This window comes from Equus asinus, chromosome X (genome assembly GCF_041296235.1).
Source record: "Equus asinus isolate D_3611 breed Donkey chromosome X, EquAss-T2T_v2, whole genome shotgun sequence".
Classification (NCBI taxonomy): Eukaryota; Metazoa; Chordata; class Mammalia; order Perissodactyla; family Equidae; genus Equus; species Equus asinus.
Window position 1 is genome coordinate 77132541 of NC_091820.1, and position 27362 is coordinate 77159902.

Consider the following 27362-nt stretch of genomic DNA (forward strand, 5'->3'; position numbering starts at 1 on the left):
TCCTCCATAAAAAGGAAAGGTCCAATGTAATCAATCTGATATCAGATAGCCTGCTGGTCCATTGAAATACCATTATTAGGGGCTCAATGTTGGCCTCTGCTGTGAGCAGGTTGGGCACTCAGAAGTGGTGGTAACCAAGTCAGGTCTGGCAATGGAAAGACTATATTGTTGAACCCATGCATAATCTCTATCCCTATCACCGTGTATACTTTGTGTGGGGGGCTATTGAATAAGTATCAGGGTGACTGGGGAAAGAGGTTGACTAACCAAAAGAGCATCTTGTCCATCTAATTGTTGAGAGCCTTCTCTAACATGGATGCCCTCTGGTTGGTATTTGCATAGATTATGAGTGTCTTCACACTCTTAGCTCATTTTAAGAGGTCTATCCAAATACTTCCCCCTGGGACTTCCTTGTCACTTATTGCTCACTTCTGATCTTTCTAAATCCCTAACAGACCTGTTAGCCTTTGCTCATGAATTGATCTAGATATATACTTCAGACAATCTCTCCTTCCACTGATGTGCAAAGTCATAGATACTACCAAATATCTGCCCACTGGAAGGATTTCCCTTCACTGGTGACTTTCACAGCTATTCTTTCTAGGTGGTATTGGCATACCATGCAGGTCCATCTGTAAATCAGGCCCATGCTTTTTTTTTTTCCTCATTAGCTACTCATAAGGAACTCCTCATAAGGTGATAGGTGTGTTTGAGGGAGACGTGGTAAAGCAGTATAAACCAGGTACCATGAGAATCTGAGCTATCTCTTATAATTTTTAATAGACTTTATCTGTAGAGAAGTTTTACGTTCACAGCAAAATTGAGTAGAAGAACAAAGAATTCACATATACTCCTCCCCCACCCCAAACACAGCTTCCCCCACTATCAACATCAAGCACCAGAGGAGTACATTTGTTACAATTGATAAATCTACATTGACACATTATTATCACCCATAGTTTACATTAGAGTACTCTCTTGGTGTTGTACAGTCTGTGGATCTCGACACATGTGTAATAACATATATCCACCATTATAATATTATACAAAATAGTTTCACTGCCCTAAAAGTCTTCTGTGCTCTGCCTATTTATTCCTCCCTCCCCCTATCCCCTGGTAATCACTGATTTTTTTACTGTCTCTGTAGTTTTGCCTTTTCCAAAATGCCATAAAATTGGAAACATACTGTATGTAGAATTTCCAGATTGGCTTTTTTCACTTAGTAATATGCATTTTAAGTTTCCTCCATGTCTTTTTATGGCTTGACAGCTCATTTGTTTCTAGTGCTGAATAACATTCTGAAATAATTTTCTGGATGTACCACAGTATATTTACCCATTCACTTACTGAAGGACATCTTGGTTGTTCCAAGTTTTGGCATTATGAATAAAGCTGCTAATCATCCATGTGCAAGTTTTTGTGTAGACATAAATTTTCAATTCACTTGGTTAAATACCAAGGAGCATAATTACTGGATCATTTGCTCATACTTTTCACCTTTTCCTCCAGATCTGTTTAGTCCAGGTAGATACCACTTCCATTTTATAATGAAATGCTGCCATGCACATCCAAATTCACGGTTGTGTGAATCAGATAGCACCAGTTCACGGTGAACAATACAGTCTTTTCTAGAACCCATTCCTAAGCCAGGAGCCATTTTTTAAATGGAGAATAGAGTAGGGTAAGAGTTTTCTCCTAAATCAAAGGGCTCTGTGCTATTATCCTTCCAGTGGGGTTTGCCAGAGGCTCCATATAATGCCTCTTTCTGCCACAGAAGCTTCCCATAACTTTGGGACCTCTGGTTCGTCAAGCCTCAGTAGTGAAGCATTTTGTACCGCAGCCTGGAACTGATGGAGAGCCTGTTCTTTTCTAGAACCCACTTGAAATTAGAAGTTTCACAGACTACCAGTGGATCTGTCAGAGCAGCACACATGTGTTTTATGTTGCCTCCCAAATCCAAAAGAGGACCACCAAGCATTGTGCCTGTTTTTTTATGGTCAGTAGTAAAAGGTGACGTAACTTGTCTCTCATTTTGGAAGGAGATAGCCCAATATACCCAAGACCACTGGACTCCTAGAAGCTTGACTACCATGGCAGGTCCTGAAATTTTGCATAGTTCATCTCCTGCTCTCTGGCATTCATATGTCATACTAAGGCATCTATGGCAGTGCTGCTCAAAGTATGGTCCATGGACTGTGTCAGCTCCTAAACTGTTTGTTGTTAGTCTGAAACAAGATAAATATGAAAATTGATAGAAATGTTTGAAAACTTATATAGCAATTTGACATACTTGCAACATGCACTTGCATAAATATTTTTCTAGTAATTCATATTTATATTTTACAAATATATCAGTCTGATGAAATGAAAAAAAATAAAGAAATGATCCTTCACCAGTGAAGTTTCTAGGAATTGATCTAGGGTACTTGCTACTTCCTACTCAGTGGTCCAATTAGCATAATATCAACAATCTAATGAGCCAAAATGATATTCTGCAGGATGTCAAGAGGACCAGAGTCCCTCTGGACTATATTATGACTGAGAGCAGGAGAGTCACAGTCCTGATGTGAAACTATATAATATATCATTATCCATGCCATGTAAATGTAAACTGTTTCTGATATTCCTTACTGATTAGTAGGTAAAGGAAAGCATTTTACAGGTCAGTAGCTGCATACTAGATTTCAGGGGCTGTTTTGATTTGCTCCAGTAAATATGCCACATTTGAAACCACAGCTGCAATTGGCGTCACCTCCTGATTATTTGCAATAATCTACTGTTGTTTTCCATGATCCGTCTGGCTTTTTCACCAGCCAAACAAGCACGATAAATGAGAGTGTTATAGGAATCATTTCCCCTGCATCTCTAAAATCTTTGATGGTAACACTAATCACTGCAAATTCTCCAGAGTTGTTGGCTTGTTATCTTGGAAGAGGCCCCCACTTCACTTTTTCTACCATAATAGCCCTCCATGAGGCTATTTTTCCACCATAATAGCCCTCCCACTTGACATATCATCACTTCACAACTCGATCAATTCTATAAAGTATTTCAACTTAATTCTATGAGACAAGGAGCCACTGTGAAATTCTGCCAGTTACTTAATATATCTATTCCCACTATATACTCTGCAACAAGGAAAATGACAGAGCAGGTCTACATTCCAAATGGATGTACTGTGAAATGAATGTGGGCCAAGAATCCATATGTCACCTGATTTCACTAAGCCCCTTCTTTGACCAGTGGACTACAGACTACAGTGGCACATTTGTCTCTAGGCATCAACCTAAATCCCAGGTAAGTATCTATTAATCCCCAGAAGGTCAGGATATTTTTCTTCCTTCAGTGCACAGTCCTTGGGTTAATGGCTGGAGGTCTTACTGGAGAAGGATTGAGGGAGGGTTCATGTTGTAAGCCTGTGCTCACATTGCAGGGTCTCTCCTCAAAGGTTCACAGTTTGCCCCTCAGTTGAAGGGCTTTGACTCAATCAAAGCTGAGGATTTGGAGAAGAGGTCATGGATTCCTACTATGATGACTCAAGTTAGGCTTCTAACTTGATTTGGAATTTTTCCACCTTTATTAGCAACTTAGTTGATTGGCTAGTTGCCAATCTATTTAATTTCTAGGGACTTGGTGATCAATTGGCCATAACCACAGTTCGCTCTAGGTAAAAATACTCTGATTATCATTACATTCCTGGGCTTATTGGGAAATTACACACACTTTGTCTCCGATAGTTAAATACTGCTACTTGACCTCTACCACACCAGGATCCCATTATTTCCATTGACATCAGGGAACCCTAATCCACCACAACATCCCCTCTTGTTACCTCTGACTTACAAAGTTCAGCCACTACAGCGTTGAGAAGATTACATATAATGAATCCATTCCAACATTCTCATTTCCCTGGGCCTTTGGCCTCTTTCCTCTAGTGCAGTCGTTCTCAAGCATCAGTGTTCATCAGAATCACCTGGATGATTTGTTAAACCGCACATTGCTGGGTCCTACACCAAGAGTTTCTAATTAAGTAATTTTAGGGTGGTCCCCAAGAATTTGCAATTATAGCAAGTTCCCAGATTAGGCTGATGATCCTGGTCTAGGGACTACTTTTTGAGAACCACTGCTCCAGTGTATGCAAGGAAAATACTAGCATTTTAACCTCATTAACTGTAGGCCATTGTTGAGTCCAGAATTCAATTAGTCAATCTAGAAGACTGTTAATACTATTCCCAGGTTCTTGAGCCAGCATATTAAATGCTGAATCCTAGGTATATACACCCATGTCAATGCATTCAGTCCTTTGAGTGTTAAATTTTATCCACTTTGGTTTAACATTTTTATAATCAACTCCCATACATGCCCTCCACTCTCTTTTATGGTCCTGAAGACACTGATAGGTGGTAACTCACAAGGAGGAACAATTCCAGTTTGTGAGGCAACCCTTCCTCGTGCTACCACTGGATGTGTTTTAGGCAGAGATCTTGCCTCTGCTGGCAAGAGAGATTAAGGGACACAGGAAGCCTGAGCTGACCTCACAGGGATAGTCAGGGGAATAAATACTAGGGACTCACTTGGCCTCTTCTCTGCTATCTCTTTCCAGGGCTCCCTTTTAGCCAAACCCAACTGGAAGCCAGAGAGCATGGGAGCCTATTGATGTAATCCATAATGGTTAGAATCCCAGGATAGAAAGCAAAGGGTGAAGAAGGGTGGAGAGTGGAGTTGATGGGGCAAATATATATTGAGCACAGCGATCCATTTGTTGATGATCAGTCTATTCCTGTGGAAACTTGAGCCCTACTTGGTCTCCTCTCCAGACTGCTCTCAAATCTTGTGCATCTTGTTGCCTAGGTCCTAAATCTCACTTGACATATTGTCACTTCACTACTTGATGGATTCTGTAAACTCTTTCAACCTACCAGTTTCCAATGGACTTTTCTTGGTTTGGTAGTCATTAATGCTATTAAATAGATATTTATGGTTCTCCTCCCAAACACAAGATAAGATTTCACTTGTTTACCTCCTGGAAGTGCAGAGTCACCCTGTCTGCCTACAAACACAGATGTTCCCTTTATCCCAGGTATATTCAAAGAAGTTTCCATGAACAGAAATTAAGGATAATCTCAACTTTGATGTATAGAAAAATCATTTGCATGTCTACTTTGAACACTCACTTGTCAAAAAGGCTTCAGATAAATTAGGAATTAGAAAGAGCTAAGAGAGGCTGGCCTAGTGGCACAGTGGTTAAGTGTGCACGTTCTGCTTTGGTGGCCCAGGGTTCGCTGGTTCGGATCCTGGATGCGGACATGGCACCGCTTGGCAAGCCATGCTGTGGTAGACGTCCCACATATAAAGTGGAGGAAGTTGGGCACAGATGTTAGCTCCAGGCCAGTCTTCCTTGGAAAAAAGAGGAGGATTGGCAGCGGTTAGCTCAGGCTAATCTTCCTCAAAAAAAAAAAAAAGGAAAAAAGAGAAAGAACTAAGAAAAATTGATGGTGGCCATAGAGAGCAGGAAGAATTTGAGCCTCTCAAGTGTATCAAAAGGAAACTAGACAAATTAGGAGCACTAAAAAGATGTTGGAGCTGGGAAGTTAAAACTGGAGACCTTAAAACTCTAAATTGAGGGGCCAGCCCCGTGGTCGAGTGGTTAAGTTCGCGTGCTCAGCTTCCTGCAGCCCAGGGTTTCGCTGGTTTGGATCCTGGGCACGGCACTCGTCAGGCCACGTTGAGGCGGTGTCCCACGTCCCACAACTAGAAGGACCTACAACTGAAAATACACAACTATGTGCTGGGGGGATTTGGGGAGAAAAAAAGCAGAAAAAAAAAAAAAGATTGGCAACAGTTGTTAGTTCAGGTGCCAATCTTTTAAAAAAAAAAACTCAATTGAAATAAGAAACTGTAACATTAACAGGAGAAAGGGAAAATAAATTGTAGTAAGGCATACAATAAAATAGTATAAACAATTCCATGTTTTGCTTATGGATAAATACATTTCTGATGAAATTAGAAAGTTATGCGTGCATAACCACCAAATGCAGGATATTGACTACTTCTGAGTGTGAGGAGGGAAAGTTGATTGGAGAGTAGTATCCCAGGATATAACTGTATTTGTAGTGGTTTATTTCTTCCGGTGAGTGGTGGTACTGGGGTATGTATGTACTGTTCCCTTACCTTTTTATATATCTAACATATTACATAATAATAAACGAGAACTGAAATCATGAAAAACCCTTTATTTAAGTAATTGTCTTTATAAGCTGTTGAACAAAATTTTTAATATTTTGCTGATTAACAAACTAACTTTTTCCACTGATGCTTGGATAAAGTTGTTGAAGAAATCAAAATCCAACCATGTTGGACTTTTGTTGTAAATTATGGCTATTATTGTGTGCATGACACACTATGCTATCAACTACCCAACCCGTATATAGATACTTATGAACCATTCTTATAAAACTAACTTTGACATGACTAGATCATGGTTAATTGTGACAAAATCCATGTCAGAGATAAAAAATTCTAAAACACTCATTCCAAATATGTCCTTCAGGACATTCTTTATACATCATTAACCTAGATTTATCTCAAACATTTCATTTAAGGAAATATTTTTCAAAATGTGATGCTCAGATTACACATATCAGAATCACATGAGGTGCTTGTTAAAAATAGATTTCTGAGCCTCATACTAGACAATCTGAATTAAACTTTCCAGGTGTAGACCTGAGATTCTTCATTTTTAACAAACTTCTAGGCCAAAACTTAAACAATGACTTCTAACTGAGAAGTAGTTATGAGATAAAAAGGAAATTAGTGGTAATGTTTGTTATATGTTGGGGTTTTTACATGAGAGTGAGTGAAGCAAAACCTTAATAAAATTGAACTTGACTAGGCATAACACTCATTCAACACCTATTTATAGAGTCCCTACTATGTATCAGACACTGCTAGGAACTAGAGATAGAGTGATTATTATGACATGGTCTTAGTGGAGGAGATAGATATGCAGGATGATCATTATAATAAATTTTGATTGATGAATTTATACTGATAGGCACAAAAGAGAGGTACCTAACCCAGACTGAGGAAGTCAACAGGGTCTTTTTGGATACCTGAGCTAAATCTTAAAGAATAGGTAGAAGATGACTCAGTGAAGGGAGAGGTGTTTGAGGTACGTGCATTCCAAACCACAGGAATGAATGGAACATGTTGGGGGATGCTTGGCTTGTAGAAGAGTGAAGCTAAAATGCTTATAAGTTCTAGACAATTTTCCTACCACTTTTGCTCTGTAACCTCTCCTTCTTTGAAGCTGCCACCTTTTTCTCCTAGACTCAATTTTTTAAAACTAATATCTTGGGCACTCCCCATCTCCAGGGAAGGATTTGGCACTTCATTCACTGTTTCCCATTCATTTATTCTCTTGTCATCTTGAGAAAATTTGTTCTCAGCAAATTCAAACTCATGGTGATAACTCATCTAACAACTTAGCTTCACAGTGCTGATATCTATCTTATACTCCATCAAAGATTCTCACCTACTTGCCTATAATTCCTTCTCATGGTGACACCCTAGGCCCTGTAAATATCTGGAAGAGTGCAGGCTCTGAATTCTTAAATTTTGAAACTATTCTCTCTTATCACATTCCCACGTCTTTCTACTTCTTCCACTTTCTCTTTTCCCACTCTTCAACCTTCTGTGCAGGCCTTTGATACTTCCCAATTCTCCTGGTCTGCCAGGCGTCTCCAGGTTTCACTTCTTTCCCATTCTAGCCTAGATATCTTGTCAACTACACCTTTAGGCATGAAGCACCTCAATTTCCATTCTTATTCATCCTCAAATTTATCTGTCTTTGGAGAGTCTTGCTTTTGTTCCTTCTCACTCTTTACTCTCTACCTGAGGAATCATATCTCTTTATGAATATGACACAATCTTTACCCTGAAGGAGCTCAGAGTCTAGTTTTAATAGACATATATGTAAAGAGATTGATTTAACATAGCAAGGTAAATTGCTTCAGCTATTAACTAGGGGCTGAAGTTCCCCAGTTTTACAACTCCTGCCATGATCTCTCTTTCCTCCGCTTCAGACTATATATCCAAACCTCTGCTGGATAACTTCATTTTCATAGTCTCAGGCACTTCTAATTCACGATGCCCTGACTGAACTCATTATAGCCCTACACAAATTTTTGTAGGTCTCAACTTGATGAGTTCTAGCTGGGCAGTCAATAGTTGCCTTATGTTGACTGTAAAAGAAGCCTCTAAAGTTAATTAATTTACTTTTGATTACTTCTTTGCCTGTATAATTTTTTATAAAATGAGAATTGTTATAATAATTAAAACTATACACACATACATCACATAGGGTCATGGAGAGGAACAAAAAGCTTAATATATATGTAAAGATCTTGGAACAATGCCTTATGTATAGTAAGGGCTACATATGTATAGTTATTTTCTAAATATTATTTTTAGATGATCAGATTTTTTTTTAATATATTTTTTAAAGATTTTATTTATTGCCTTTTTCTCCCAAAAGACCCCAGTACATAGTTGTATGTTCTTCGTTGTGGCTCCTTCTAGTTGTGGCATGTGGGACACTGCCTCGGCGTGGTTTGATGAGCAGTGCCATGTCCCCGCCCAGGATTCGAACCAATGAAACACTGGGCTGCCTGCAGCGGAGCACGTGAACTTAACCACTCGGCCACGGGGCCAGCCACTGATCAGATATTTTTAATAGAGTGGATGACCAAGTCGTTATTTAGGAGTGCACCATTTTTGTTTCTAAGCATTTGGTATTTTTTGATATTACTAATTTTATTTTGTTTTGTTATCAAAGGATAGCCTGTGATATTTCTGTACAATTGACTTTATTCAAAATTTCTTGATAACTTGATATATTGTAAATTTTGGTATAGAAAGAGAAAAGCTTTGAAAAGAAGGTATAATCTCAATTAGTGGATGATAGAATTCAAAGCATGTCTTAATTCTATTTTAGTCATTTAATTTAATGCATTCTGTGCTATTTAATTTTTGTTTTGTGTTATCTGTTGTAGATTGATGAGTTAAACATATCATGCTACAATTTTGTTTTTCTCAATTTCTCTTTGTTTCTAGTATTTTTTAACTACTATCACTTCATATATTTTCACCTTTCTTTATCTTTTTGCTCAAAGCATGTCTCTTGTAAGCAACATATTATTGTATTTCATTTCTAATTCAGTCTGAGGTGTTTTATGATTAATCGATGAATGTAGGCCACTTACATTCCTTGTGATAATTGTTCTACTTTACTGCCAGGTTAGATCACAGTTTGTTTATTTATTTGCATATGGATATCCAATTGTGCTTGCAGGACTGAGGTCTCTGTTTTCTTATTGACTGATTGCTAGGGCAAGTCTTTGCTCCTAGAGGACACCTATACTAATTCTCATGCTTTCCATGTATCTCCTTTCTGCAACAGTGAGTTAAATTCCTCTCATTCTTTTAATCTTTCTGACATTCCCTTATGCCACATCTCTCTGACTTCAGATGAAAAACTTCTGTGCATTTAAGGGCTCATGTACTTACATTGGGTCCACGTAGATAATCAAGGATAATCTCTGTATCTTAATGTTGGTGACATTTATTATATCTGCAAATTCCCTTTTGCCATGTAATGTAACATATTAATAAATTCCTGGGATTAGGATTGTGGATAATTTGGGGGATATTCTATCTGACACAATCTACATCTGGTCCACTAAGATCCATGTCCCTCCCGAATGAAAAATATATTCACCTCATCCAAAGGTCCTTAAGTTTTTATGCCACTACACATCACTCCAAGTCCAAAAATCTCATATAAATCTCATCAGCTCAGTAATCCCAAATCTCATCATCTAAATCATGTGTGGATGAGGTTCTGGCTGTAATCCATTTAATTCAACTCTTAGAGCACAGTTCCTCTCCATCTGTGGACTTGTGAAATTAAACAAACAAGTTCTCTGCTTCCAATATAGATATAGAAATTCCATTTCCAAAAGAAGATATTGGATAGTAAAAAAGAGTCACCAGTCCAAAACAGTTTTGAAATCCAGCCATTCATGCTCCCTTATGGTCCAATACCTGGCAATAAATTTCTGTGGCTCTCAGCTCTGCCCTCTGTACTTTAAGCTCTTCTTTCTCGACTTTTGGCTCTGCCCTCCGAGGCATCTTTCCTTTTTCATGAGAGGTAGCACATGTTTGCAGCCGAGTAGTTTTATCAGTCTGCTTACTGCCCAGTAGCATTTTGGAGGTTCAGCAACCTTCTTTCATTCTGTACTCTCTCTGTCCTTTTCAATCCAAGCTGGCAGTGTTTCTGCTGACATAAAATTTCAAGAACCATGTGGGTTTCCTGTGGATGTTACAAGGATTCAGCCATTAGACATGTCGACGAAAATAATCCATAACCAATCTATAAATGAAAATTTGGGAGAGTTTATTCTGAGCTGAAATCTGAGGACCATGGCCCAGGGCCTTTCTTCCCGAAGGAAGAAAGGGCACCAAAGAAGTGAGGTATACAGAGTGGTTATATACCCCCAAAGAGGATGTTTCACATATGATTGAAATGTCCCTCCCACAATAGTCACAAGATCGCCCTGTTGCCACAGCGCTTGATGGACACAGCAGGTAGTGGGTCTGCTATCTCAGAGGGCGTAGCAGGAGGCAAGCCTATTGTCTCCAGCTGGGTGGTCACAGGTGAGCACAGCAATCAGTTCCTAGCCTAAGGAAAGATGCTTAATCCTTAAGGAAATGCCAACGTTGGGAGGGGGAGGGAAGTTGCACCTTTATCTCAAGGGCTTTTGTTCTTGCCATAGGGAATATCTAAAGCAGATATACGATGCATGCGCAACAGCCACGGTCAGGCCCTTTTGGAAAGACAAGGTCAGGCCGAATTAGTTTTACACCAAATGGCTTCCTCATATACTCCAATATCCTATTGCTTGCCATTTTTATTTGTCAGACAGAAGTTAGGTCTATAAATTTTTCTGAGATGATTCCTTCTCTACTTTTGGCTTCTGCTGAGATGTCTAAGGGATAATACCCTTAAAATTCCAAGAGGCTCCCGAACTAGTTTGAGGAGATCTGAGTCGCAAGTTTAATCTCTTCAAAGAGCATTTTCTTTGACTGAATACTCTGACCTTTTGGCATCTGAATAGGCCGAAAATTTCCCAAATCCTTAAGACCTGGTTCCTTTTTGTTTCACTGTACTTCCCTTAATTTCTCTCTCTCTTCTTGCATTCTGCTATAAACAATAGGAAGAAACCAGACTGCACCTTTAACACTTTGCTTGGAAATCTCATCTAAATGACTAAGACTTTCATTTACAAATTTAGCTTTCTATGTAACTGCAGGACAGAATTCCACTAAACTGTCTGCCAATGTATGACAAGGGTCCCCCTTCCTCCGGTTTCTAAAAACACCTTCCTCACTTCTTTCTGAGGCTTCACCAGTATTATCCTCCAAGTCCAGATTTCATGGTGATGTAGTCTTTCTCTAAAGTGATTTACGATTTCTCTTAAATTCCCCTCTCTTTTTTCTGAGCCCTCACAAACAGCATCCATAGTTCTACTGAAAGTATGTTCAAGGCAATGTGGGCTTTTTAAAAATTGTGCTCATCAAAATTCTTCCAGCCACCACCTACTACCAGATTCCAAACCTATTTAGACATTTTTTGGTATTTGTTATATAATCACTCCACTTCTGGTACCAAAATATGCATTATTTTTCTACTGCTGCCATAAAAAATTACCACAAATTTAACATCCTAAAGCAACACTCATTTGTTATCTCACAGTTCTGTGGATCAGAAGCCCAGGCACAACATGGCTCAACTGGGTCCTCTGCTCAAGGCCTCGCAAAACCTAAATCAAGGTGTCAGCAGAGCTTCATTCCTTGTTGAAGGATCTGGGGAAGAATCTGCTTCCAAGCTTGTTTAGTTGTTGGCCGAATACATTTTCTTGCCTCTGGAGCACTAATGTCCCCAGTTCCTTGCTGACTGTCAGCTGGGCCAATATTTGCTTCTAGAAGCTGCCCACATTCCTTCTCATACTTTCCATGTGCCTCCCCCCCCGCAATGGCACATTGAGTCCCTCTCTGCACTTTGAATCTCTCTGACTTCTCTTTCCACTGACTCTGACTCAAGCCATGACCTTAATTACATCTGCACTGTCCCTTTTGCCATGTAACATAACATATTCACAGGTTCCTAGGATTAGTGCATGGATATTTGGGGAGGGCATTCTATCCATCTCAATATTTTAAATAAGTTAACAGGAGAAAAAATAGACTAATGTATTTACCTTCTGGTAGTTGATTTTTACATTTTGCCCAGAGGTTTTAGTTGTAATCAGTGGGAGAGATAGGCTGTAGTTGACTTATTCTATCTTGGCTGGCACCAGAAGTCCTAACTGATGCGGGGTCAGTGAGCCGAGGAGTTGAAAGAAAGATTTCTTGGACTCTCAAGATCTGGCAGTAGTGCTCTTTTATTTAGAGAATAGTGTGGAATAGCATGGGGACAGGGCCCATGGTCAGTCAGAGCTGCTGCTGCTGCCGCTTCTGCTGCCTCCGCTGGCATGGGGACAGGACCCATGGGCAGGCAGAGCTGGTGCATGGGGACAGGACCCACGGGCAGTCAGAGCTCCTGCTGCTGCCGCTTTTGCTGCCCCGCTGGCATGGGGACAGGACCCATAGGCAGGCAGAGCCGCTGCTGCTGCCCCCTGCTGGCATGGGGACAGGACCCATGGGCAGGCAGAGCCACTGCTGCTGCCCCCTGCTGGTATGGGAATAGGACCCATGGGCAGGCAGAGCTGGTGCATGGGGACAGGACCCACAGGCAGTCAGAGCTCCTGCTGCTGCCCCGAGTTGAGGCTTAGGGCTAATTTTATAAGGCATGGGTATGTAAGTCATCTCTTCACAAGACAAAGGAAAGAACATGAAAAAAAGTTAAAATGGTATCAGTGCAGGTGGGGTCTGGTCATTGGGTGATCCCATGACTTTTAGACAAGAATCAAATCGGATTAAGTAAAGGTCAGAAGCCACCACCCTAAATCAGTTACGTGAGATTGCCAGACAGCAACCAACTTAAGTTCTTGCCTATGGCATTAAGAGTTTCTAGAGATAAGGTCATCCCCCTTCTTCCTGGCACAGAGAGGGAGGCATCTTTACAGATAGAGGTTTCCCTTGGAAGTGTAAATGTTTCCCAACAAAGGGGCAAGCAAATTCCACTCCTCGGAGCCTGCCTCTCATCTGTAGTTTTAAAATTAACCAGCCTAAAAATCCTCATCATAAACCGTTTTAAAATTAAGCAGCCTAAAAATCCTCATCACTAATCTTTGATTTTTAATTAATTAATTAAAAATAAGTGTTCATTGAGTTACTTGTATGCACTTGGCATTGTGAGATACCAGGCGAAAATTATAGCATGTTGTTCCTGACCTTAGAGAACTGATAGTCTTTTCAGCGAAGAATAAAAGCTCATTAAATTCTGAGATTCAGGAAATTTGAGCTACATTCCTTTTCTGAAGAACTATTTTTCTAAAAGTTATTTGACGCTGTCCTCCCATAGCTTTAGTTCATTAATAGAAGTTCATCAGAATAAGAACAATGCAGCTCTTGAAATATCAGCATATTCAGAAATAGCTAATTTAATTTTCTGATTGAACTTAAAAGTCTGTACCAATTAGAAAAAAAATCAAAGTTATTTGAAAACTGCTGTTATAGAAACAACCTTATTTCAGCATTTCTGAAAGGTTATTTGTGAGTTTGAGGGTGAAAATTTGGGGGGAGAATGAGCGCTAAAAGGAAGAGTGCACACATTCAAAAAGGAATTTACAAATATATATTAGAGAAAAGAAGTAGGAGAGAAAGAATGAGATGGAAGAAAAGAGTGAGAAATTGAATGAACATGTGAGAAATTCTTCCAAGGCTAAGGTAGTGGCTTTAGTTGCAGAGTCAATAGTGTAAAAGAGACAGTGCTAGTTATTTGATTAACAGTTCACAGAAGGAATTAGCCATTCTATTCTCAATATTGTAAGAGAAAACTGCCACTGTTTGTAACGAGTGCTTCAGGAAGATTTCTTTGGTATTGAGTTCTTAGGTAATGATGCTCCTTGACGTGACAAAGAAATACTGGTACACTGGTGAAGAGCCCAGTTTTAGGAGATAGATGGACTAGATTTGAATTCTGCCTGCAAACCATCTGTGAATACTTGGGCAAGTTGCTTAACCTCTCTGTGCCTCAGTGCCCTGATCTGTAAAATGGGATGGTTAATAATAGTAATCTGCTTCATTAGGTTATTGTGAGGATTAAATGATTAAATGTAGAAACTTAGAATAGTACCTGCAACATAGTGAGCACTGTGCTAGTTATTATTACTGCAGCCAGCAACAATAATAAGCAGGAAGTTAAGTCTGATTATGTGTCTTTAGGGCACAGGCTGTTGCAAAAGCAGACTTATCTGGCACCTAGAAGAAAACATACCACCAGCAGGACCTATCCTCCACCTCAGTCATGACATTTTGGAACTTTGCAGGTAACTTAGAAAAGACTCTTGGCAAACACAATGTTAAAATATTTTCTTGATTTCGTAGTTTCTTCAATGCCATAGGCAAGGTTCTAGTTCAAGCGCGACTGATGCTGAAAGAGAGAGAGAGACAAAAAGGAAAGACATATGTTTTTACCAAGATCCACTAGAAGGTACATTTTATGAAAGCAGGGATTTTGCTTTGCTTTGTTTTGGTCATGGATGTATTACAAGCTCCTAGAACAGTGCCTTGTACACAGTAGATACCCACTAAATGTCTGTTGAATGAATGAATGTTATAAGCAGTTCCAAGTACCCTCCCAGTTCTACCTCTCCTCCAACATAATGCTCATCATCCATGTGACACTGGGGTAGGGAGACAGTAGCAGGAACTTACTTCCATGAGTGAAGATAATCAATTAGCATATTTCCCCCATCATCCCAAGAAGATATGAAATCCTATCTTATTCAAAGGCTTCCCCTTGTCCTTTGATATTCCAGCTAGGCCATGACCAGACATCTAGGAGTCCCAAGCCAGCTATTGAAAGTCCTATATTTATCCATTTTTCCTAATATTTAGCCTTCTTTATAGGTGGATGTGAGTGGTGTTCTAAATTAATTGTGAATTAAAGGAAAGAAGATAAGTCATTACGCAGATGTCTGCCCATTCAAAGCAATTAGACCTTAAATTCATCACTCCCTTTATTTTTCTAACACGGTATTTTCAAACATAGGCATGGATGAGAATCCTGGAAGGCATATTAAAACACAGATTGTTGGTCTTCACTCACAGCATTTCTGATTCAGTTGTTCTGGGGTGGGGCCCAATAACTTGCATTTTTAACAAGTTTCAGGGTGGCGCTGCTGAGGCTAATTCAGAGACCACACTTTGGACATCACTGATCTAACAAAAAAATTGTGCAAACTATCTTCCAGGCACCATCTTGGGTGTTGGGGGTGCAGTGGTAAACAAAAATAAGGTATGTGCCCTCATGGAACTTATAGTATAATGTGGGAAATAGACAGAAATATAATATCAGTTATCAAAATTGCCATGTAGAAAATACAAGCAGGCTAAGGGGATAGAATGTGATGGGGTGCTTTTATAGGCAGGATAGTCAGGCAAGGTCTCTCTGCTGAGTGACATTTAAGCAGATACCTTAAAGAATCTGAGCCAATGGGGGAGGAATGAAATTCCTTTAACCACTCTAGAATTAACATCAGTTCTCCTTTTGATTTTTAATATTGTATTTCATAAATTGGTTGCTAGCTCAAAAAGAGTTTTTCTGACAGCCCTTTAAAATCTGAGATAATTAGCAGTTGAATAAAATATTTAACATTTTATATGTTCAAAACAAAGAAAAAGTACATTTCTCCTTTGTCTTTGGGATATAAATTGTTCCCTCCTTCTCTAACAGGCGGTGATAATGGTCCTCATCGTATATAAAGGAATGGGCTCTAAAAGGGTCAGACATAACCTTCATTATAAAAGAAAACCAGGTTATTTAGGCAGATCTTTAATATTTTGAAGGACACAAAAACAGCAGGCTTTTTCACATGGCTCCTCAGCACCCTTGACAAACAGACTTTGTAATGTACTTTTCCTCTTGTTCTCAGTGTGGATCTCTTCCCCTCAGTTTTTTCTTTTTGTGCCTCAGTTTTATCCCTTCTTTGAGTCAACCTCAGTTATGGTTTTTCCGTCGCAATTCTATAATCCACTGTCTGAATTCTTCTTTCTTAAAATAAACATAGGCAAACACATGAAATTTATTAAGTATGCCATTGAAAAAAACATTTCTGTACTTCCCAAGAGGCAATGATGTAAAGTGGGCCAAGTACATAAACTTTGAGCCAGACTTGGTGGCATCCCAGTTATGCCACTCTATGGTCCTTTGCAAGTTACTTTTTCCATCTGAGCCTGTTTCTTACTTTCTGAAATGCGGGTGAAGAGCTAGAAGCCATTCTCTAAAATTGTACCTTTTTTTGTGGGTGAGAAGTTCCTTGTGTTTCCTCATCCTCACACTGTATTGGGCTTTGCTTCTGGATTTAAGCTTCTGTATGTAGGAGTAACTCACATCTATGCCTAGACAATGTAAGAAGCAGGTATTCTGAATAATTGTTTCTCCCACAGCCCTTTATTTAGATACCACCTTTTATCTTGATAACAATAGGAGACTTGGATTATCCAATCTAGGCTCTGTTCCCTGAATCTCCCCTCCGAACATGCTTCTCTTTAGACCATTTCCTCTTAGCATTAATCTATGGGCTTTTCTTCTTTTCTTGCTCTTGACAGTATTCACACACTCACACACACACATAAGCCTTTAGCTCTGTTGGACTCCAGCTTTCTCTAAGTTTGTTTTCTATATTCAGTTGCTGAGATATTTATTCTTTTGCTCATTATGCCATACAGATATAAAAAATCCTCATCTTAGCTATTTATCTGTTTCTATTTAGCTTAACAACTATTTCCTTATTTTTCTGACTGATACTTTAGAATGCAACCACCTGGAGTGTTGAAACCCATAACAAGCAGAGTTTCTTAACTATGTTCATATCAGCAGCAAATTTTGCTTCAGATGTAATCATTTGGAAGAGGAAATCAGTTCTGCTTCTTATGTAGCTATGTTAACAAAAGAAAAATATTTTAAGAGCAACAAATTATGAAACGTCCTTGTTAGAACCAATTGATAGCTGCAATTGACTGAGGCTTAGAATCATAAGTTTTCTTTCTGGCCATTTATTTCATCAGTTCCCTGAATGAATGGAAGCGACATTGTTTAACAATTTTTGAAGAAAAAAAAATGATGTTCTAAATTTTCTCCTTAATTATCTAAATTTCAGGATGTTATTTGCCTGTCTTATTTGTTTTGTCTTTGTAAGAACACATTTATCTAAATTCTCTCAGCTCCAGGATTCTGTGCAGTTTGACTATCATTTGGGCAAGGAGGACACTATGCAAGAAGGAAGATTCTGCTGAAACCAGAGGAGCAGTTCTCAAGGAGAGTTCGCATAATTAGACAATGACTTTTGTTGTGTGCCAAATATGCAGACATAGGAGATATAGGAGGAGGCTAAAAAATTTGCATTCGTGCTTCCTTTAATGTCAAGCTGCTAGCACTAAGTTGGGGAGACATTATACAGACAGATAAAATGAATTTAGAGACACAAAGGGGAAGACAAATGCATCTTAAAATAACACCTGGAGAAATAGATGAATATAGAGGAAAGCAAGACCTTAGTTAAGGATGGTATTCTGGAGCCTTTAGGGGTGCCTAATGCCAGGTTTGCAGAATCCTTGGATCAGGCTCCTCTCTCTCTGAGACTGAGTTAAGGATAATATTGAAGTACTTTATGGATACTTAAAACACTAAGGCAAACATTAGAGGGAGTAGGGGAGCATGTGGAGGCAGGACTACACTTTGATAAGAAGAAAGCTGACATCTTACTGAAAGAATATCTCAACTCATGGCCTGATTAAAATTTCAGTATTAGACACTTCTTTGCAAGACATCGAAGATCCTGTTAAAATGCATGAGCCAGATAGGAGTAGAAATCGTGAATTCATTAACCAAATATTTATTGAGTACCCACTATGCAACAGGTGCTGTGCCTGGTATGGTTGGTGGAACAATGAACAGAACTGGCTCTCTGACTTCAAGAAATTTCTAGTCTGGTGGAAGAAATGGACAAGTAAACGTGCCATTACAATGCAAGTTGAGCAGTGTATAGGGGTGATGGGCTAAGTATAGGTGGCTATAGGATCACAGAGGAGGGCCACCTAACTCAAAATGGGGGCTGGGTCAAGAATGGCTTCCGAGAGGAAGTAATGTCTGAGCTGAGACAAACAGCACAGATAAGGTCAAAATAGTGAGTAGAAGGTAGCTGCATAAAGGGATTAGAGAGAGAGTAGAATTTTCAATAGAAGATTTTACTAAATAAATTCTTATTAGATGAGTAAAAGAAGTAACAGACAAATAAATGGAGAGCAACGCATGAAGTAGAATGCACACACACACATGCAAACAAGTAAAAGTCATTTAATATTTTGGTTGCTTGGCATAGCATTTAAAATCAAGCACCATTTTGGCCCTAACCTTGCTTTCCAATCTCATTTTGTTTGATTCCCCCAATCCTAAACCTTCTCAATTTAGACAGTATTTTCATCAGAAAATAGAACTATTGGGTTCTAATTTTGCTTTAGTGTTTAATTTTGTTATTGTGGTTTTGTTTTAATTTCTTTGGACTTAGGTTTGTGATCTATTCCCTCTTACATGCTCAAACCTGTCAAATATTAAAGAAAAAAACAAAACCTCACATTCTGAAATAGCGGATTGAAGGTTTGAATTGTACACCTGCCAAATATTTAGATATATCACTGCAGTGTTCACAAAGGAGATGTATTGAAAATCAATGTATAGTTAGGGCTTCAGACCCATTGCATCATAAGGAGAGAGAGATTTGGAAAAATGTTTTAGCAGTATGCTCTGATGTCTGGCTAGCTCTTGTACTAGAATGAATGCCTTCAATGATTTAAATAGGACAATTATGGTGTATATGCTTAATTATTTTTTCTTTCTCAAATACTATTATAAAAACAAGACACACCTCCCAATGAGATAGCACTACGCCCAACTAGAATGGCTAAAATTAAAAAGGACAGAAATGCCAAGTTTTGGCAAGGATGTGAAGCAATTAGAACCCTCATTCATTGCTAGTCAGAATGAAAAATGGTACATTCGCTGTGATAAACACTTTGTTTCTTAAATTCTTTCTTAAATTGTTAAGCATACACCTATCATATGATCCATCCAACTCCTAAGTAATTACACAAGAAAACATATGTCTATACTGAGACCTTATGCGAATGTTCATAGCAGCATTATTTATAACAACCAAAAACTGGAAATAGCCCAGCTGTCCATCAATAGAAACGGACAGTGAATTAAAAAATTGAGTTATAGCCATACAATGTAGTACCTGTCAGCAATAATATGCAACAACATAAATGAATCTTAAAAGTATTATGCTTGGGGCTTGCTCGGTGGCACAGAGGTTAAGTGCGCACATTCCACTTCTTGGCGGCCCGGGGTTTGCCAGTTCAGATCCCTGGTGTGGACACGGCACCGCTTGCCACACCATGCTGTGGTAGGCATCCCACATATAACTTAGAGGAAGATGGCCACGGATGTTAGCTCAGGGCCAGTCTTCCTCAGCGAAAAGAGGAGGATTGGCAGTAGTTAGCTCAGGGCTAATCTTTCTCAAAAAAAAAAAGTATTATGTTAAGTAACAACATCCAGACATAAAAGACTGCACACTGCATGATTCCCTTTATATGAGATTCCAGAAAACACAAAACTAGGAACAAAAAACATGTAGCAGGAAGGCACTTGATATCTAAGAGACAAGAGAAATAAGAAGTCTGGCAAATATTTTGAGATGATAAGATAGGCTGCATCAAAGGTCACTGTCACATAATTTATATTTTTATCCAGAGGCTGTTCTAGAGGCTGTTCAATTTATTTTCCTAATGACCTAGTGACCTTTGCTGTGGCTCAACTGGCTATCTTTAAACAAAAATATCTGGTTTTGATTACAGAGGGAATTGGACATGAGTAGAGTATCGTGCACCTCTGTCTAACCTCCATCCCCCTCATCCCCTTGGGAGTCACTCTGAACGGTCTATAACCACCCCCTCTCTGTATATGAAAAGGAACACATTCCCATTGCAGGAGAAGAATGAGCTTCCTCATGATTAAACATTGAATTGGATCAAAATTTTCTGATGGACACCACAATATGTATTAGCACATCACTCTCTTTCACTCTTTTCTTTAAGTGAAAATAATCATTATGCTGGCATGGAATAAAAATTGTTAGAATTTCTAATCAAACAAACAAAAACTTTGTTTCTGGTTTATTATAATCACATTGATTCTATTTATGAAAACTTTATGCTATTATTGGATTGGATTGATGCTTATCTCCTGAATTAAAAGTAAAGCTTTCTCATAATGTATTCTTCTGGGGATACCTGTCTTTAAATGACTTCAAGATGACCAAATTCACTGATGCCATGATATAAACCGATCTAAGAAATGGCAACGTGTTTTCCTGAAGTGTAAGCTCTTTCAGGGCAGGGAGTAGATCTGATCCCTCTCTGAATGCTCAGTGCCCAGTACAGTGTCTGGCAGAGTGGAAGGGAGCAAGAAATGTTTTTGAATTAACTGCTTTAACTACTTTATATGACCTTACAGAGGGACAAAGGGATAAAAAGAGATGGTGATATCTAAAAAGTGAGTTACGGCCAGAGAAGTCATTTCTAGTGAAAAACTGTCATGGAAAAGAGAACTATTCTATTTCTTAGCCAAAAATCCCCAAAACAAAACAAAAAACAAAAAAATGGAAGGAAGAGTATGCGTGGTTAATTTATTTCACCAGTACAAACTGAAGTGCACTGTTTTTCAGGAAGCTCTAGGACAAGACGTTGAAAAGGAACATGCAGGTAAAAAGCAAATTCAGGGGTCATTCAACTGTGCTGCCTTCTCAGCAGGTGGCAGGCCAAGAGAGCACTGGGGTCCAGGGCTGCTGGCAGTGACAGAAGGGACACAAAGTACTGCTGTTTTTTTATTGTGTAGGCATGTGCTGAATGATTCACTCATGCTGTACGGACAGAGAGTGGGCTAGGAGAAAGAAAGGAAGGGGGTGCGTGTGGGTGGGTGGGTGGGTGTGGGTGTGTGTTTGCCATAAAGCCAATACCACCCACACACATTGATCTAATACAGATGTGTTATACTTTTCTCCCCTCAGAAAGGCAGTTTGGTTCCTCGTTTACCTTTCTGCCAAAGACAAACAAATAGACAAACAACAACGACAATCCCTCACCCTCATACCTACAAAATGAGTGACTGTATCTGGACTTGTGCCTTTCAGGTTGTCTTGCAAAGTGACTGCTCAAAAAGATGAGTTCTCTCTGTGAGGCTGCAGGCAAATGTGGTCTTGAATTCCTAATGAGAAAACGCTGCAGTTCTTTTTCAGGCAAAACCTGCCTCGTATGCAGAATGAGGATCAGCACCATTTCTTGTTCAAGTTTCCTATAGAAAAGCAATTGAGGGTGAGGGAAGAAGAGCAGTCAATGTAGAGGTTTTAGAAAGCAATGAACGCTTTCAGGTCCCAGAAAGCCTTAAAGCCTAGCATCTAATAGTAGTAGCTAACATTTTTGGCGTACTTATCAAGTGCCAGGCACTTTGTAAGTATTCGACATAGTTTCTTCTCATCATCATAACTATTAGTAAGTTTCTCAATGGAGAACCAAATTTAGGTAGTTTGACTCCAGGGCTCTGAGTCTATAGGCCTGTGTGTACTGCTAGATGCATAAGCTTTGAGTTCAGACAGCTCTAGATTAAAATGCAGCCACTGTCAATTACTGGCCTTGTTACTTTAGGCAGATAACCTTACTGAGCTGCATTTCCTCCTCTGTAAAACAGTGGAAACAATAACTGGATCACAGAATTCTCATAAGGTTTAAGTGAAATAAACCTCACGCTTGGCATTGTGCACAGCGTGTAACACCTAGTAATTCCTCTATACGTGGTAACAATTATTATAAACAACTGAATGCAGTCGATTATATACTTATTACATAAATCTTTACTGAACATCTGCATAGAGAAGGATGATGAGGTTATATTGATAGGCAATGGTCAAATCAGAAAAGACCCTGTCCACTTTGCTCCCAAAGAGGAATCTTATAAATATATTTGCCTTTTTAAAAGCTAATTCTGCAGCACAGTTAATGGAGACTGACCTTTGAGGCCAAGAAAATCAGTTAGGATATTACAGAAATAGTCCAGGGGAGAAATAAAGACTTAATATAAAAAAGTAGCAGTAGGACAGAGATGAGAAAATAAAGTATTTTAACTAGGTAGTGTTGAAATGACCTGAGGGTTGTTTGGATATGTGGGTAAGGGAGATGGAACTGACAAGGATGTCACCCAGATTTCAGGCGTGGACAGATTGTGGAATAATTGTTTTCACTGAGTGAAATAGGGAACACAGAAAGGGGAGTAGGTTTGTAAAGGAATAGCTTTACTTGGGTAAAGATGAAAGTTATATTTTGGATATGTTGAAATCGAGTTATCTGTGGGACATCTGGAAAAAGATGTCCGGTGGACAATTTAAAATATAGGTTGCTGCTCTGACAAAAAAATAGACCTCTAGAAATAGATTTGAGATTTGTCAGCACACAGGTTGAAATATGAAATATTAGATGTAATTGGGATCAAACTAAGGACCACTGTTTTGAGATAAATAGGGTGAGAGAAAAATCCTGGGACACACCTATATATAAGAGGTAGGGAAGTAGAGGAAGAAAAGGTGACAAAAAAACAAAGAGCAATCAGGGAGGTCAGAGAAATATTAAAGGGCAAAAATGCATAAATCATTGGAGGGGAGAATTTGAAGGTGGTCAGAGGAACCTACAGTGTCAAATGTTGCATATATCAAGTAAGAATTGCAAGGTCATCATTGGATCTGGCAACATGGATGTGCTGAATATCCTCTGTTGGCCTCTACAGAGCTATTCTTCACCTTTCTCCACTCCACTCTGATCTGTGCCTGGGCTGCTGGTGTGTATGAACTTCATCAGTGGACTTTGATTTAGGTTCAAGTGTTGGGAAGCCCTTTCAGGAGATCTGAGGGAAGGAGGAGAGTGAGATTTAGATATTTATTCACCTTACTCCCTCCTTTTGTCTGCATATGCTAGATTTTTCTATGACAGAAAGTCACAGCTTCTTTCCAGTGTCCATCTCTGGACAGCTTTCTCTATTTCTAGGTTCTAGGAACTGCTTTCTTCTCTTTCTCCTTCAGGTTGGAGGGTGGCAAAGCAACCTCACTGTTACTAGTCCTAGGATTCTGCAATTGTTTCCCTACACCTCTGCCCATATCTTTATAAATAATCCCTTTATTAAGTTGTCATTAGATCGCCAAATTTTAGGATGCCATCTCTTTCCTGCTGGGGCCCTGACTGATACATTGGTGATGGTTGGTGCAGTTTTGATGTAGTAGTGGGGACAAAAGCTAGACTAGATGGAACTGTAAAGCAAATGAAAGGTGAGGGAATAGAAATAGTGAGTATAGAAAATCCTTTTAAGGTTAATAGTTAAGGAAAGTGAAGAGAGGAACTAGTAGCTAGAAGGGGATCTAGAGGGGTCAAGAGCTTAATATTTTTAATGTGCAGGAGACTTTAAAATATGTATAGGCCAAAGTGAACCAGCTGAAAAATAGAGAAGCATAGATTGAAGATACAGTAAAGGGAAAAACTAGTGTTAGAACAAGATTTCAGAGGAGACAAGAAAAGATGTAACCCAGAGCACTGGCAGAAACATTCATCTTGGAAAGAAAGAGACTGAACCAATAGAAATAAGATTATATATAGAGATAAGTTTGCAGGTTGGGAACAGGAAATTGCAGTAGTTTTTGCCTGAAGACATCTATTCTCTGAGATGAATAGAGAATTGTGAAGATTTCTATTCTCCTCTGAGATGAGTAGAGAATTGTGAAGAATAGATGATGTGGGAGATGGAAAAAGGATTCTCCAAGGGACACTTGAACAAATTACCCTGCTTTGCTAAGAGCTCAGCTGTGATTAGAATCTGTAAATTTATGGTTGTACTAATATTCATATTTGGGTGGGGGGGTGACCAATCTCAATGACCTAAGATGGGAGTGAGGGAGTTAGTACGTTGGATTGAATCAGGTTTTGGAATTTGCAGGTCAATATCAGTGCAAATACACAGAGACAAGGGAGTGGAGAATGCTAACAAGATAGTAGTTGAAGAGATGGATTGTAGCATGAGAGTTAACTAGGGAGGAAAGTGAAATTAGAAGGGGGCTGATAACATGAGGAAAAGGGAAAGGATGAAGGGACTAGAGACCTAGATAACCTCAAAGACAAATATAGTGGGAATAAGGAAATAATGACAAAAGTGATGTTGGTAGGTCGGTTTTCAGTGAGGCAGCCCTGAACAATTGTATGGTCCCATGTATGGCAACCAATAGGTAAATAAACTTGATTCACAAAACATACAATTTAGTATTATATTACCTTACTCTTTCTTGGTTTCTTCACATTGATTTGAGACTCCTATTTACCAATTCATATACTTTTACTATTTTCTAATTGGATAAATATTTATACAAATGCTATTAATAGGAATTTTTTTCTCAAATTCGGAGCTATATATAAAAACTTAGAAACGTGTTGTAGGAATGTTAATTAATGATATCAATGCCGCTTCTAATAGTCCTTAAGTGAAAAAGATTTTACTAATAGATCTTCCTTTCTGAATTTTAAAATCGAGCAGATTATTTTATTATATATAACATTAGACAGGTTTCTTTTCCTGCTAACATTTTGTATCCTTCTCAGGATCGGTTCTCTCTCTTGATTGTTCAAAATGAATGGCTGACTAATTAGTAGTAGAAAGGAGTATAGCAAGTCTTATTTGAGATTCTCAGATATTTAATAAGGTAAATGTATAATAAATGTCATTTGTATAATTTTTAGCTGGATATTAAAGACAGAATCTTACTGTTGGGGGAGAACATTTGTTCTCTACCCCTTTTGCTTTCTTCTATGCAGGGGGAACTCCATTAGTGACTTTCCTGAATGATGAGTTTGCAAGAAGGAACTGATCATGTGTGTAGTTCAGTGCTTACCTCACTCATCCTCTTTGGGTTCTGTCTGCATCTGCTTTGCAGTAAAGGCCAAGCCGCCATGTACAAGGCCTAGCTATTCCATGGCTGCCTACTACCTGGGCAGATAAGTCTGCCTAATTCAGGGTTCAGTGTTAAGAACCATTGTTTTCCTCTCGTGAAGGCTGTATTCTCCAATATCAGTCTTATAAGTTATAAAGGGGGTCGTTTAATGTTCATCTGCTGCATCTCTCTGCCTCTATTTCTTAATTAGTTCTGATGCTGACAGCAGCCCTGCAAGGGCAACATGGCATAGTGGTTAAGAGCATGCTGTTGAGTTAAACTGCCAGACTTTCAACGCTACTTATACCATATACTAGCATTGTGATTTTGAGCATTTTACTTCACTTTTTTGTCCTTTAATTTCCTAATATATAAAATGGAGATATAAGAGTACCTATCTCATACAGTTGTGCAGATGAAATGAAATAAGACCTTTAAAATACTTAGATCTGTGCCTGGAACCTAGAAGCACTCAGTTAGCTGCTATTATTATCTCCACTTTAGAGATAAAAATCAGAGGTTCAGAAAACATTGGCTTGCACAAGGCCACCTGGCTGGTAATCAGAACCAGAATTCTAACCTAGGTCCTTTGGGTTCCAAAATTCCCACACAGTTTTCTATTCCTGTGGGCCCTCTTGTGAAGGCTTGGTTCATCCATCTTTGTTTGGAGATTGTATTTCATTACTCCCCTAAAGGAAAGGCATGAAACTAAAATATCCAATCCACTTGGAAGCAAGCCCACCTCTGCGTTGTCTATGATACAAAATCCAGTGAGTATATGGATGATTGTCTCACTTTTTGTCCAGATGCTTGTGTGATGGCCTACATTTGCCTTCACAACATTTAATATAATGGTACCCTTTGGCTCTTTGTCAAAGTGTAGTCAGGATCAGCAGCATCTGCATCACTTGGGAATTTGTTAGAAATGCAGAATCCCAGGACCCATCCCAGGCTGAAACAGAACTGCAATTTAACAAGATCCAGTTGATTCATATGTACGTTACTGTATGAGTAGTGCTACTATGGTCACTCAGTAGAAATTAATTAAATGTTTTTTTGACATATTATGTTTCTGTATATTTATAGCCAGATTTCAATAAGTCTATTTATATATTTAGGATTTAGGTAAGATATCATATTGCCCAAGCATTTGGACATCTAAATACTAAACTAGATATTTATTTTTAAGAACAAGGTAGGGAGTCAAACAATTAGAATCTTTGCATGTCAACTCAACCTCAAATCACTACAGTTTTTGTTTTTTCCTGAACATCTGTGGAGTATAATTATAATTAACCATGCTTTGAATATTAACTGTGTATGTGTCATTAAAATGTTAGGGCAAAGTGAATCAATAATATGCAAATTCCTATTTAAGAACTCTGCCAAATGTTTCAATCATTTTAGATTTTTCAACTAAGGAAATCATTACTAATAATTGAGTGTCTCTTACTTTCTCCAGCAAACAAGCAAATAATATCATAATAAATGCTGAAACAGAAAAGTAGAAATGTGATGCTCTGTGCTGGTTCTTTTCTACAGTAAAATTATTCCATAGTTCCTCCACATATTTCTTAAAATCTCTCTGAAATCCAAATTATATTAATAGATCTTCATGGAATTACTTATCATGAGATTTTTATTCACTATATTAGAAAGATGTAGCAACATTTGCATAATTATTTCACAGAGAATGAAAGACTGCAAACCAGTATTTCATATTCCAGTTTTTTTATTCAAAGACAGCTTGATGGTAATATTCGTTGATTTATAAATAAAGCTTAGCAATTTACAAAGTGACATTAATAATGACTAACACCCACAATTTATATGAAGAAAATTGCCATAATAGATAAATATGGACTCATTAAACTGAACAAAGTGAGACTGATTTTTGAACTCAACCTCTTGGGAGTTTGCTTTTATCTGTTCTATGACCTTTCCTATTTTTAAATATTGGACAGATTTTGACCAAATTGCATGTGATATGGGTGCAGGAAACACCACAAGTTTAACTGATAGTTTTTGTTTAAAACAAAATGGCAATAAATATATTTTCAA

General features: G+C 38.6%; 1 long non-coding RNA gene across 1 annotated transcript in view; it reads right to left on the minus strand.

The window, feature by feature from the left end:
- Positions 1-6218: 6218 nt before the first annotated feature.
- The window catches only part of LOC139042712 (uncharacterized), a 65702-nt gene continuing 44558 nt past the window's right edge, over positions 6219-27362 (minus strand). Inside the window, exons 2-4 of the long non-coding RNA XR_011499772.1 lie at positions 21437-21637; positions 14501-14656; positions 6219-10372 (exon numbers count right to left, since the gene is read on the minus strand). This is a non-coding gene — a long non-coding RNA (uncharacterized lncRNA). The remainder of the gene's footprint in view (positions 10373-14500; positions 14657-21436; positions 21638-27362) is intronic.